The 13,553-nt window shown below is 40.7% G+C and overlaps 1 long non-coding RNA gene across 2 annotated transcripts in view; it reads left to right on the top strand.

Annotated features, from left to right (window-relative positions):
- Positions 1-11,664, top strand: part of LOC135114094 (uncharacterized) — a 90,045-nt gene extending 78,381 nt beyond the window's left edge. For both annotated transcript variants that reach the window (XR_010275215.1, XR_010275216.1), the window contains exons 2-4: positions 5,043-5,225; positions 5,802-6,025; positions 10,402-11,664. This is a non-coding gene — a long non-coding RNA (uncharacterized LOC135114094). The remainder of the gene's footprint in view (positions 1-5,042; positions 5,226-5,801; positions 6,026-10,401) is intronic.
- Positions 11,665-13,553: the final 1,889 nt, after the last annotated feature.

Genomic DNA, 13,553 nt, shown 5'->3' with positions numbered 1-13,553 from the left:
AGATTTGCGGAGTTCTTTACTGCTGCTCACCACGTTTCTCTCACCCACAGGAGGCAGGAAGGCACGTATTGCGGTGAGACGTGGCTGTCCTCCGTCGCCCTCATCTCGAGTCTTACTTATATACCCCTTTTTCTCCTTTACCAACTCATTTACTCCTCCTTACCTAGTTTCTTTCCCCACGAAGGGTAAGAAAGCACGTGTTGCGATGAGGAGACGTGGCTGTCCTTCCGCGCCCTCCTTTGCTGTCCCTAAAGTCAACCTCATCCCTCTGCTCGGGAAGGCCACACGTCAACATGCATACTGAGTCTCCTTAGAACTTTTAATACTTCCCCCTGCATCTGCATGTCGCCGTCGCGTGGTCAGTCACGGAGGCATAATTTGGGACCTCGCACGCTGACTTTTTTTTTTTTTTTTTTCATTATATTTTAACGTTGAAATTTTCTGTCATGCACCCTCTCCTTTTTTTTTTTTTTTTCTTTAACATTCCTTAACATCAAAAACTTTCCATGTATTTTAGATTATTTTTCTTTCGACAGATGTATTTTCTTTTTTTTTTTCTTTTTCAGTCTTTAATTATATTTTTCATAGATACTTCATAACTGGAATTTTCTCTCCTGGAATTTCTGGCGTACATGTTTTATTTATTTATTTACTTTTTTTTTTTTTTATTGGGTGTGTTTCTTTATTTCATACTCGGCAAAGGTTTGGTGTTGCCTAAGTTGATGAAAGGTGTGGAAGTTTAGTCCGATGTTTTAATCAATGTGAGTGACGAGGGGAGGCAGCGAAAAAAACTAGCTAAGAGAGAGAGAGAGAGAGAGAGAGAGAGAGAGAGAGAGAGAGAGAGAGAGAGAGAGAGAGAGAGAGAGAGTTGGTTGGGGACAAACTACCACACACATTTCCCACCACAGACACGGACGAGATGCCCTCCACCTTCCCTTCCCTCCACCCTCCTTCCTTTTCTCCGCCCTCCTTTCTTCCCTCCACCGCTCACTCGTTTCATTCCTTTTCAAACACTCTTTTTCCCTCTTTCCCCTCACCGTCACTTCTCATTTTCTTCCCCTTTCCTTTAACTTATTTTTCTTTTTGTTAGGATTTTTTTTTATTTCAAATTCTTACTTCCTCCTCCTCCCCTTCTTCTCCTTCTCCTCCTCCTCCTCCTCCTCCTTCTCCTCCTCCTCCTTCCATCATCATCATCATCCTTATCATTTTCATAATTACCACACTTTTTTCCGCTTTCTACTGTTATCATTTTCCTTACCCTTCTATATTCCACATCCTCTTTCCTACTCTCCTTTACCTTTTTCCTCCCCCACCTCCTCTTCCGCCTTCACCGCCTCCTTTTCCTCTTCCTCCTCCTCGTCGTCGTCCTCCTCCTCCTCTCTCATTGCGCATTTCAGGACACATCTATTCCTGGCTCCGCGCGCCTGTTCCTCCCTCATCACCATTGCAGGCACCCCTTCCTTCTTCCTTCCCCCCAGAATTAAGCGAAAATAGCAAAAGCGTACTCACCGCCTGGCCAACAAAATTCCCCTCACATGCGCGCTGGTTAAGTAAAGGGTGTTGCGTCCAGTGCTTCAAAACAGGTGGACGCAAGTGCCGGCTGTTGCTGAATATTCACGTTCCCCTCTCTCTCTCTCTCTCTCTCTGTGATTTTGTTACTCGCACTCCGACGTGGTTCCTGGAATGGCGTGTTATGTACAGTTGGAAATGTATAGTAGTGGTTTTTTGTTTTCGTCGTCTCTGTATTTATTTGTTTTTACCATAACGATCAAGAAATGAAGAGTAATTACTTTGTGTTTCACTCTAAAAGGATATATACGTATTTTTATTTATTTATTTTATTTATTTACTTTATATTTTTTTTGCCACTTTCCCCCTTCACCACTACCGGTACTACCACCACTACCACCAGCACAGACTAACATCAACACCAGCAGCAGCAGCAGCAGCACACCAACACCACCACCACCACCAGCAAAAACTGTGCATCACTCACACTATATGAGCCACACACACACAACAGAATTTTGACCACAATATCACCGCCTTTTCCCCGCGCCAGATGAGATTAGCTTGAGTGAGGCGTCCGAAGGTAGGTTTCCCTTCTTACATACCAAATCGCTGTTCCCGGATCAATGCAAGACAGAAGCAGGGAAAAAGTAGTAGGAGAAAGGGGAAGAGAGAGAGAGAGAGAGAGAGAGAGAGAGAGAGAGAGAGAGAAAGAGAGAGAGAGAGAGAGAGAGAGAGAGAGAGGGAGACAGAGAAATAATAAATGTGGGATCGTCGAAGTGTTCCGGGAAGGATTTAAGTTTTTTGCACCAAGGTTGTAGAAAACGGGTTGCGACGAGCTTCCTTTGGTTGTCGGGGTGATGTGTGGCGCTGGTGTCTCACTAGGTACCATTACGTATATGCCAAATTTTCCTTTGATTTGCCCCCTTGCGAGTTATTTCTTTCTTTTAGTAGAGTGTAGTAGTAGTAGTAGTAGTAGTAGTAGTAGTAAAGACCAGAGTAGAAATACCAATCCATACTCGTACACAGCACTTTCTTTTACCACTTGTAATCAGACGTTTGGCATTGTTTTGTTTGACATAGTTTTATTTATGTGGAGAAAGAGACAAAGGTTGGAAAGAAAGATATAGTAAGGACGGACGAGGAGGTAAAAATATCATCTGAAAAATTGTCGGACATCCTTCCTGCTCTTACCATTTCACCTGTGACCCTTTTTTTATTCTCGTAAAGATGAGGGAAGTCCTGAAAAGTAGCAATAGAAAGGATAGGAAGTAGAAAAAATTTGCTCTTCCTATTCTTGAACAATTCACCTTTGGCCTCTTTTATTCTCGTAAATATGAGAGAAGGACTGAAACGTGCCAGTAGAAAGGACAAAGTAGACCTATTCTTGAACATTTCACCTTTGCCCTCTTTTATTCTCGTAAATATGAGAGAAGGGCTGAAACGTGCCAGTAGAAAGGACAGAAAGTAGAAATATCGACAAAGTAGAAACATCGGCAGAATAATTATCAGGTATCCTTTCTCTCTCTTTGACTCGCCACCCGCGTGTCTGATAACGCATCCATTGTCACCTTTCCCTTGATCAGACCTTGTTGAGTCTCCTTCAGTAGGGGCTGTACGCTGGGGAGAAATTCTAAGAACGGAAACGAATAGAGGAGGAATAATAGTGAAGCATCTCCCTGAACTTCAGTGACGCCTGCACATAACACGTCCCTTTGTCGAGTTGTCACAGTAACCAGGTTATGTAAAAGACGCTGCCGTGATGTCAGCGTATGATCGAGTGTCTCTCTCTCTCTCTCTCTCTCTCTCTCTCTCTCTCTCTCTCTCTCTCTCTCTCTCTCTCTCTCTCTCTCTCTTTCTCGAATACTCTGAAAAGAAAAAAAAAGTAAGTTATTTTGCTGATTAGTTATTTTACTGATTAAACTTTGCAGTGCGGACGATAGTGACTAATTTGTGCATTTCACGTAATATGTTTTTTTAGGGGGTTCTCGTTTACTATTGAAATTGGATGCTGTTTCTTTCTTCCTCCCTCCCCACATCATAATTAAGTGTTTTCTTTTAAGACGTGTTTGAGGTTTTATCATTGTATCAGTATTGTCAGCAACACCAGCAGTAATAGTGGTAATAGTAGTAGTAGTAGTAGTGGCGGCGGTACTCGTAATACTGTAGTAGTGAAAGTAGTAGTAGTAGTAGTAGTAGTAGTATGTATCAGCGGCACTTGTATCGGGAGTTTAAGTAACAGTGGTAGCAGTAGGGTTTAGGAATAATAACAGGATGAATAGGAGTAATAGCAATACTAATAATAGTACCAATTGTCGTGTATTTCTCGTCTTATAAATGCTAGAGCCAACCACTCTCTTGATTCTCCTTCAGTCTCTTACGCATCCACATTCTGGAACTCCGCCTTTTCACTTACTTTTCTACAGTTTTGTGAAATGAGCGCCTTTAAAAGAGGTAAATAAGACGCCCGTGGAATTAGATTGACCTCTGACTTTCTGATATCTTTAAGCATGGGACAATTAAGTGTATATATATATTTTTTTTTCTTTTCTTTTTTTTTTTTTTTGGTCGCCCTTGGCTGGTGGTGTAGTCATGGTAACAAAACATTTTTCATAAGTAGTGGTGGTAGTAGTAGTAGTTATAGTAGTAGTAGTAGTAGTAGTAGTGATAGAAGCATTAATTGTTGTTTATACTAATGTACTCAATTTTTTTTCCTGATGTTGGTAATGTTGTTGTTGTTACTGCTATTATTATGTGTTGTTTCATTATTGTTAGTGCAGCTGTACTGATGAATGCATGAGATGTCAGTAAAAAAAACTATATATATATATATATATATATATATATATATATATATATATATATATATATATATATATATATATATATATATATATATATATATATATATATATATATATATATATATATATATATATATATATATATATATATATATATATATATATATATTATTAACTTTTTTACTTTAGTTCCCTAACAAGTAATAACTTTTCCACCTTTTTTTCCTTTCTTCCAGTAGTTCTCTCCCCTTCCTTGTCTTTTCCATTTCAGATTTCTGTTCATTAATATAAAACCACCATCTTCCCTACTGCCGTGCCACCCATCCCACTCCTCTCCTCCATTCATTCATCCTCGGTACTTTTTCCTCAGTGTTCCTCTCACCCTCACCGTGCCATGCGTCACTGCACCCTTCCTTTTCACTGCCTTCCTCAAAACTCACCATACTGTATTTCACAAATCTCCCTTCACTGTCACTGTTCCGCCTGTATTTCATCATCTTCCCATCTACCGTAACTCCCTTCCAATCTGTCTTCTTCCCCAAACCTCACACCACTTCCTTTCTTTCTTCCTCTTTTCACCGTCACCCCTATCTCTCTCTTCACTGCTTTCCCAATCGCTTCTCACTGTCTTCACTAAGCCTCCCTTCATCTCCCTTCACTTCCCTCCCGTCCACTTTTCTGCATTGTCATTCCATCTTCCTTCATTACCTTTCCCGTTTCTGTTAACAGAAACCTCCCATCACTGCTGCCCCCATCTCCCATCTCTGCCTTTGCAATTCCCCCGTCACTGCCTGGACCCCAGTCACCGCCGCATCGTCACTCGGCGCGGCCTGGAGGAGAGCCAATAGCCAGCATGTTGACAATAAACATTTTATTGGCTCCCGAAGTCCCATCTGCTCACCTGATTGGCTTGTATTTTTATAACAATTCAGAATTTTTTTTTTAATCTCGGTTGTCATATATTAGTTTTTTTTTTATATGCATATAATGCCGGTAATATATCAGTGTGTGTTGTTTTCTCATTAGTGGTGAACTGCTGAGTAAACGAGGCAGTGGTAGTGCACTGACATCTTCGGAAATGTATCTTTTTTTTTTGCTTAATTAACTTTTTTCCTCAGTTTTTTTCCTCTGCGTGTAATCAGTAAAGTCTTTGAATTCCCGATTTATTAACGTCTTCATATATATATATATATATATATATATATATATATATATATATATATATATATATATATATATATATATATATATATATATATATATATATATATATATATATATATATATATATATATATATATATATATATATATATATATATATATATATATATATATATATATATATATATATATATATAATCTTTTTTTTCCCATTACACGTTATTTATTTTATTTATTTATTTATTTATTATTTTTTTTTTTTCTGTTCGTGTAGTCAGTAAATCCTCTCAATTCGCGATTCCTTTTAGTGCGGTTTTCCACTCAGGCAGCAGCCAATTTACACCAAATCATGGGTGGTAGCGCCGGTGGCCGATCCTCCAAAGCCGCCCGTCCAAACCCCGCAGCTGGAAAAAAACGACCGACGACTTTACAAGGCAAGCGGCTGTGCAGTATACATCCTGGCAGTCTGTGGGTGTTTGGCTGGCGGCAACACGGAATTCTTGAGTTCTTCGGCTCTTGAACGCTCTCTGCTTCTCCCTTGTCGGGGAGGTAGGTGTTTGGATGTACTGACACCAAGTTTTTTTTTTTTCTTTTTTTTCTCTTTCTAACAGAGTAGCAAAAGAACAAAAAAACAAACAGAAAAAAATGAAACACACACACACACACACACACACACACACACACACACACACACACACACACACACACACACACACACACACACACATTAAGGACAGGTAGACATGCATACAAACATACACACAAGCAAAGTAAGCAGGCACAGATACACAGATATAATTTTACTAAGAGCCTGTAATCTCTTTCCACCAATACCATTCGAGACAGGGGAGGGAGAGAGAGAGAGAGAGAGAGAGAGAGAGAGAGAGAGAGAGAGAGAGAGAGAGAGAGAGAGAGAGAGAGTTAATTTAGCTTCTGGAGTGACCTTAACCCCGTCACTTGTTGACGTCATGATCGGTGGAAGAATGTATTGAAAGAAAAGTTCCATCCTGACCATTTTATTCTATCAAGAGCTTATCATCATCATGACTAAGCCTTCTTCACTAAAATGGACGAGGATTTATGTAACAAATGTAAGGTATTTGCTAGTACTAGAATTTTTATATATAACAATCGTTAAGTAAATCACATAAAATGACGTACATTGTTAACTTGAGTATATTTTTGATTGGAAGTTTTATTGATAGCAGTATGGGTATGATGCGAGCCGATAACGGAAGGGAATCTGTGTGTGTGTGTGTGTGTGTGTGTGTTTCCGTGTTTGAGACTGGTGGGTGAGTGACCGACCTTGAACATTGTGTGTGTGTCAGAAATAAAAACAGACAAACAAAATGGCGTGTGAATATTATAACTCTTTCCCCCGCTCCCCCCTCACACACACACACACACACACACACACACTTTTATTTCACTTTTTTTTTTTCTTTTCCGTCCCTAGTTACCGATATACCCTCATGCCCCTTACTTTTGTATATCCAGGAGGGGAAGAAAGGAAGGGATGTTTAGGTGACGTCAAGGAATTCATCGACCGGGAGAGGCACGATTCTGACGTCGCCCTCGTCTATCATGAGCGTGGGGAAAGCGAGACGAAAGCAGAAAAAGATAAAAGGAAGTCATGAGGATAGTTAACTTCAGTTGTTTTTGGTCACATTAAAACGTTCAGTCTAATAATGAAGGTTGAAAAAGTGAGAAATATGAAACAACAAGGACTGTCTGATGACTTCTTGCAACTTCCGCTGTTTTCTCATGTATTTGTTCTTATGTAATGCGCGAGGATGTTGAGTTAGCACATTCCAGGTTAAAAGTTATTTCAAGTAATTGATGGTGAAATGTGTGATTTTTTTCTCCCCCATGATGTGACGGGAAAGCAGATGGAAATGTATTGTTGGTTTGTGTGAGTGTGTGCATTATTCGCGCACAGCTGAACGCTGCCATCTCGTTGATTGGAATTTGAGAAAAGTGAAATGTTTGCTCAGGAAAAATTGTATGTGTGGAAAAACTTGAATTCCTGATACTAATGGTTCTTGAAGTTTTCCTTTTTCAGAAGGAAATTGACTCTCAACTTTCACTCTTAAATGAAAAGTATGGATTTCTCTCTCAAACAATTATTAACTTCCGCTTGTAAAGTAATAACAAATAATGATTATTCGCCTATATTTCCCCACCACCCACACTTTTTTTTTCCGTCTGACTTTTACTTACTGACGGAAAGGGAATGATCATTCTTTGTTGCATTTCACGCCATTCTATGAAGCCAGCCAACTGGACATACGACGCAGAAAATTAATTGTATTTTGCAATCGTCGTGAGGGGAAGAAATATAAACACATCCCCAAAAAACACAGGAACGCCGTAACACAAAGACAAGAACTAATTCATAAGCACCTCTGCTTACATTTAACGGTATCCTAGAGTCTGCTAAAAGAATACCTGAAATACATTCACATGGCGGAATTAGCTAATGAGCTCCTATACTTGCAATTCACTGCATTATAGATTCTATGAAAGGTACATTTAAAATACATTCGCATGGAGGAAGTTGATCAGCCTCGGTTGTTCATAACGAGACAGATCATCTAGTTTGAGTAGAGGAAAACCACCGCGTCGTCATCCGAGACGCGCCTTGGACCCCAAATTGCACCCCCACTGTCATGTAATTCAAGTATAAACGCATGAACGAATCCTGCGGCCAATAACTTTTGATCCGCTTATATATTAATTTCAACATTCCGTGAAACTCCATCCATCCCGTCAGACGCACAGCTCCCAAATGAGTTTAGATCCCGTAGTAATGGGTTCAGGTTTAATGTATTTAGATCCATGAAAGAGATGGTCAGAAATTGATTCGCAAATAGGATAGTGATCAAGTGGATGATGGTTAATAAATGTGAATAAGATAGGAAGCTCTAAGAGAGGGTCCATTTACGAATGGAGATAACAGGTCGAACTACATACGAGTATACAGGTGTACAAGACCTCAAGTGGAGCAGCTTTTTTGTCTTTATATTATTAATTTTTGGGAACAACGTGGTTCACATCACGAAAGTAAATAGAAAGTAACTTATTCAAAGTTATGAGTTAACAAGCGTTACGAACCAAACTACAGATTCCTTTGAAGGGTAAAAGGCTCCCCCAGGATTGCAAAAAAGCGCCATCCCTTCTGTCAAATGACGGGTCCACCTGAGGTTTGAGAGCACGACCATCAATACAACAGTCACGAGCTCCGGCACCGCGCTACACGTAAACCAATCCCGCGCAGAAGGATCGAAAGATAAGCATTATGATAACGTGGTAATTTAAAGATAAGAAACATCACAAGTTTATTATTGGTGTCGCAATTGTCAAAGAGGAGTTTAAAGTATATTAAAATAAAGATTGGACGACTATCTATCTGCATCTACACATCTGGCACGTGCCTTGAGAGAAAAAAAAAAAAAGTTGTAAAAAGGGTTGTCGTGGACTGGAAATTATTATCTGATTTTTAGTAAGGAGGAAGCTGCCTTAGAAAGTCAGTGTTGCTTTAACTAATTAATATGTAATTAGTAAATAATTATTAAGCTTTAAGTGAATGAGCTATCAATATCTAATTAAGGATGCACCACTTAGGCTAAATACTTCTCATAAACTCTTTTGCGGCACATTATCAGAATTAGGTAAATAATGTGTGGTTTGTGAAATCATTACCAATGAGGAATGTTATTGCTTGAAACAATAATTTTACGCTATGACCGTGTAGGTTCAATCAGCGGCACCAGCCAGGATTCCCATTTTAACTTTTTTTTTTTATTAGTGAAATGAATAGTAGTACAGTTGGTTAGGTTATGCTACTGACAAGATGTTTACACTACGATGGATATTTCCCGAACCAGGTGGCATTTCTAATCTATGTCAACCACACTGACCTGTACCAAGACCCAAATGGTTCATTGTGTTTGTCAAAAATGTGAAAGAAGAACGGAAAACGAGTAGTTACTTGAAAATTACATTCATTCATCTGTGCTGGTGTAACCTCAGCTGAGAGTAAATCTTCTCTGAAGCATCAGGAGCATCAGGTTTCAGATTCCGTCACAGTGAAATAGTCTGAAAATCTGAAAGCGTTGTTGAAATTGAGTATAAAATCTGACGTATTACCTGACACCTTCGACACTGAAACCCAGCGTCGAGGACTACAATATTTGACTTTACCAGACGAAACCGTTTTCCTTTAAGGATTTTTTTGAAGTCTCCACCATTACTGAGACACTCCCCCTTCCCCTCACAATCTTCTTCAGCTGCAGCTTCTCTCTCTTTTCATCAGCTCTCCTCTTCTCTCTTTCACACACACGCACACACACACACACACACACACACACACACACACACACACACACACACACACACACACACACACACACACACACACACCATTACACTTTTCCCCATTACTGACACCCCCTCCTCCAACAGTCTCTCCCATTACTGAGACGCTCCCACCATAGTTTTCTCCTGGATTTGTGTAGACTGCTGCTCTTGGTGATGATGCTGGCGATGCTTTGCATAAGGATCTTAATAGAAAGGAAAGGCAAAGTCTTCGCTTGAAAGAAAAAATAAATAACACCATCAGTACAAAATCAATCTGTCAATTTGTATCAGAAGCTTCCATAATAATTATGATGTTCTGTTAACTGAAGTGGTCCACCTTAGAAGATAGTTATTGTGTTTGACTTTACCATAGGAAAATTGAAATCGTGTCGTAGTTTGCACCCATTTAGTCATTTTATGCTGCACACACATCCATACTTTTGTAATGTTCCTTGTCCCAAACACAATTCTTATTCTTTTTTTTATGAACTCATAAAGGCAGGAACGCAAAATGTGACCCCGAACAATATGGGAGTCGCAACAATATCACAATTTTTTTTCCGCAGACAAAACCATCATGCCAAGAATATTACACTGAGGAACCACACAACGCACAGCATTTTGCAGGCGACTCGTACTCGAACCGCGCGACACAAGAATATTGCTGCCCACACTCCTGTACACATATTAAACACAAGTGTATGTTATTGGTATTAGTATTAGTATTGAGCCCGTTTTTTGTTGTTTTATTGCTATATCTATTCGTGTTCATATTGTTATGATTATTACTGACATTGACACGAATATTTTTGTCCAAGTTACTGTACAGATATTAAAAAGGCGTGATGTATTAGTTTGATGAGTGAGCGAGTGAGTGAATTGAGAGGTTCAGAGTCTTCATGAATCAAACTGATATAAACGTGCGATATGAAATAGAACTGAGAATGAATTGGAGGACGATACACAGTAGCGAGGTATAATGGAACAGCGGGGCAAAATTACGGTGCAGTATCACATTTGCTGTATGAATTCAACGGAAGTTTCGTTATTAATGTAGGTCTTGAATCACACCTCTGCCGCCGCCACCACCACCACCACCAGACATAATACTACTACTACTATTACTACTACTACCACTACCATTATTACTTATACTACCCTACTGCCACCACCAGCATCACCACCTTCATTACGTACATATACCAGTAGCACAACAACCTTTTCAGCTAAACACCACCACCACTACCTACATCACCATCATCATTGCCACCACTCTCACCACCACTACGTATTACAACTACTCCCACCAAGCAACAGAACCATCATTACCACCACTACCAGTGAACACCGCACAACACCGCCATTACCGCCACCGCCACAAGCACCACCACCACCGCCATGACCAGCAAAACAACAACAGGCATTCACTCACCGTACGCACTCATCCCTAATCCCTTCCATCCCGGGGCAAGGCTCCCACGCGTTCACCAATACAGAGGGAGGTACACCGCCAATTCACCGAAAGAGGGAGGGAGGGAGAGAGAACAGGGAAGGAAGAGGGGAAGGGAGGGAGACAACGATCGGGGGAAGGAAGGGAGAGAGAGGGAAGTAAGGGGGAAGGGAGATAGGGAAGGTGAGAGAGCGAGGAAAAATAGGACGGAGGTTTTAGCTGATGTATATTGAGTATCGGTTTGTCCCTTCCTATCGTCTTCTTCGTACCTCGGATCTCCCTGCCCCTGTGGATGTCATAAGTGTGGCTGCCTCGTGGTTGTGTGGGTGAGAGAGAGAGAGAGAGAGAGAGAGAGAGAGAGAGAGAGAGAGAGAGAGAGAGAGAGAGAGAGAGAGAGAGAGTCAGTACCACCCAGGTTTCGAAGTAAAAATTTGCAAAAAAAAAGGTAAAAGAGAGAGAGAGAGAGAGAGAGAGAGAGAGAGAGAGAGAGAGAGAGAGAGAGAGAGAGAGAGAGAGAGAGAGAGAGAGAGAGAGGGGAACAAAAATCCAAAATGCCGTAAATGACTAGAGGGTCGAAACACACACACACACACACACACACACACACACACACACACACACACACACACTTAAACAAATAAACGAACAAACACAGGCAGAAACGAACACCCTCCCATCACACACACACACACACACACACACACACACGCACACACACACACACAAACGTTCTACCTTTAAAAAAGTTTATTCCAAATTCTGATTGATATACTCGTTGTTTCGGAACGTTTTCGATGTTTGCGTAGAATAGATTTTGAATAAAATCAACCGGTCTAGCGTTTATTTCCTAATTACTGTACGTATATTTAATTTACTTAGCGTTAGTATAAAGGGATCTGACTGAAGATTGAATGCGGCCACACTTGTCTCGACAACTCTTGTCTTTTACAGGAATACAAAGGAACGCATTCACGGAGATTAAGAACCATGAGAGTGATTGGATGAAAAGAACAGTGCGTCGCGTTGCTTCCTGAAACTGAAGACTTAAAATGTAGACGCAAAAATGTAGACGAGGGAGCGCCGTGGATGAGGCGCGGCGCATCTCATTACGATCCAGGAAGTCTCGGGTTCCAATCCTGGCTTACAATCGGAATTTTTCTCGGGTGACTGCCCTCTCCCAGGTTCACCCAGCCTTGAATGGCTTCCGATCAGCAGTGACTGGGAAGGTTAAAGGCGGTGGAGTAAGAACTGGCCACGCTGCTCCATATATTGAAACCAGAGTTTGGGTGCCGTTCCCTGCCCCTAACCTACGCGTAACTGTACTCTAGGGGCGTGATGAATAGCGTAGAAAGAGGTGATATGATACAACTTATGCCAAGATTGATCGTCACAAAGAACATTCACGTTTAAGGAGAAAAAAAATATTAAAGTGGAGATGAAAGAATTCAGTTTATAGCACGTTTATAAATTTTTAAGTTTTGTCAAGAATGAAGCTTGAGAAATTAAAATAGTATTAACTTACGTTAACACACACACACACACACACACACACACACACACACATTCAAGGTGCCTCCGTGTCTCTGGTCTGCACCACAAGCCTCACTTGTTTCCACGTCCCCGCCTCGCCACTAGTAGGGAGACTCACCGCCAAGTTATAAAGCAGCCGTGTCTGCCTCCTGCTCTCTGAAGGCGGAAAGCAGCAGGAAAAAGCAACAAGGCCTTAAAAAGAGTGCACAGAGGACGTCTGAACTTTACAGGAGGCTTTTTTTCTCCACGAGAGACGTGTCATCATGACGCTTTTTCTCGAAAAAAAAAAAAAAACATGTTAAATGTGTGTAATCTTGGTGAATGTGCATGATCTGTGTATGACCATGAAAATGTGCCTGAAGGTCATGTGACCTTGGAAAACATCTGTGGAGGACGTGGTAAAAATCGTGCCAGAGTGGCGAGTGACTGTCAGAAAAGTGTGCGGGGAGCTTTACCTTAAAAAAAAAAAAAAAAACGTGCCCCTAGGCGCATTACCTTGAAGAATTTCCCCAGGAAAATTTTCCTTGGGAAACGTGCACGGAAGACGTATGATCTAGAAAAAAAAAAAGTCTAAACAACATTTTTCTTCAAATAACGTGCCTGGAGGACGTATGATCTTGAGAAACGTGTTCCAAGGACTTTCCTAGTCTTCGCAGCGTGTCTTGAGAGTGTTTTTGTATCTGAAAACGTGCCACAGGGCGTGTTGCCTTGTTAAAACTCTGCAACACGTGAGAACTG

Source organism: Scylla paramamosain, chromosome 27 (assembly GCF_035594125.1).
Source record: "Scylla paramamosain isolate STU-SP2022 chromosome 27, ASM3559412v1, whole genome shotgun sequence".
In the NCBI taxonomy this organism is placed as follows: domain Eukaryota; kingdom Metazoa; phylum Arthropoda; class Malacostraca; order Decapoda; family Portunidae; genus Scylla; species Scylla paramamosain.
This window is presented reverse-complemented; position numbering and strand designations above follow the sequence as displayed.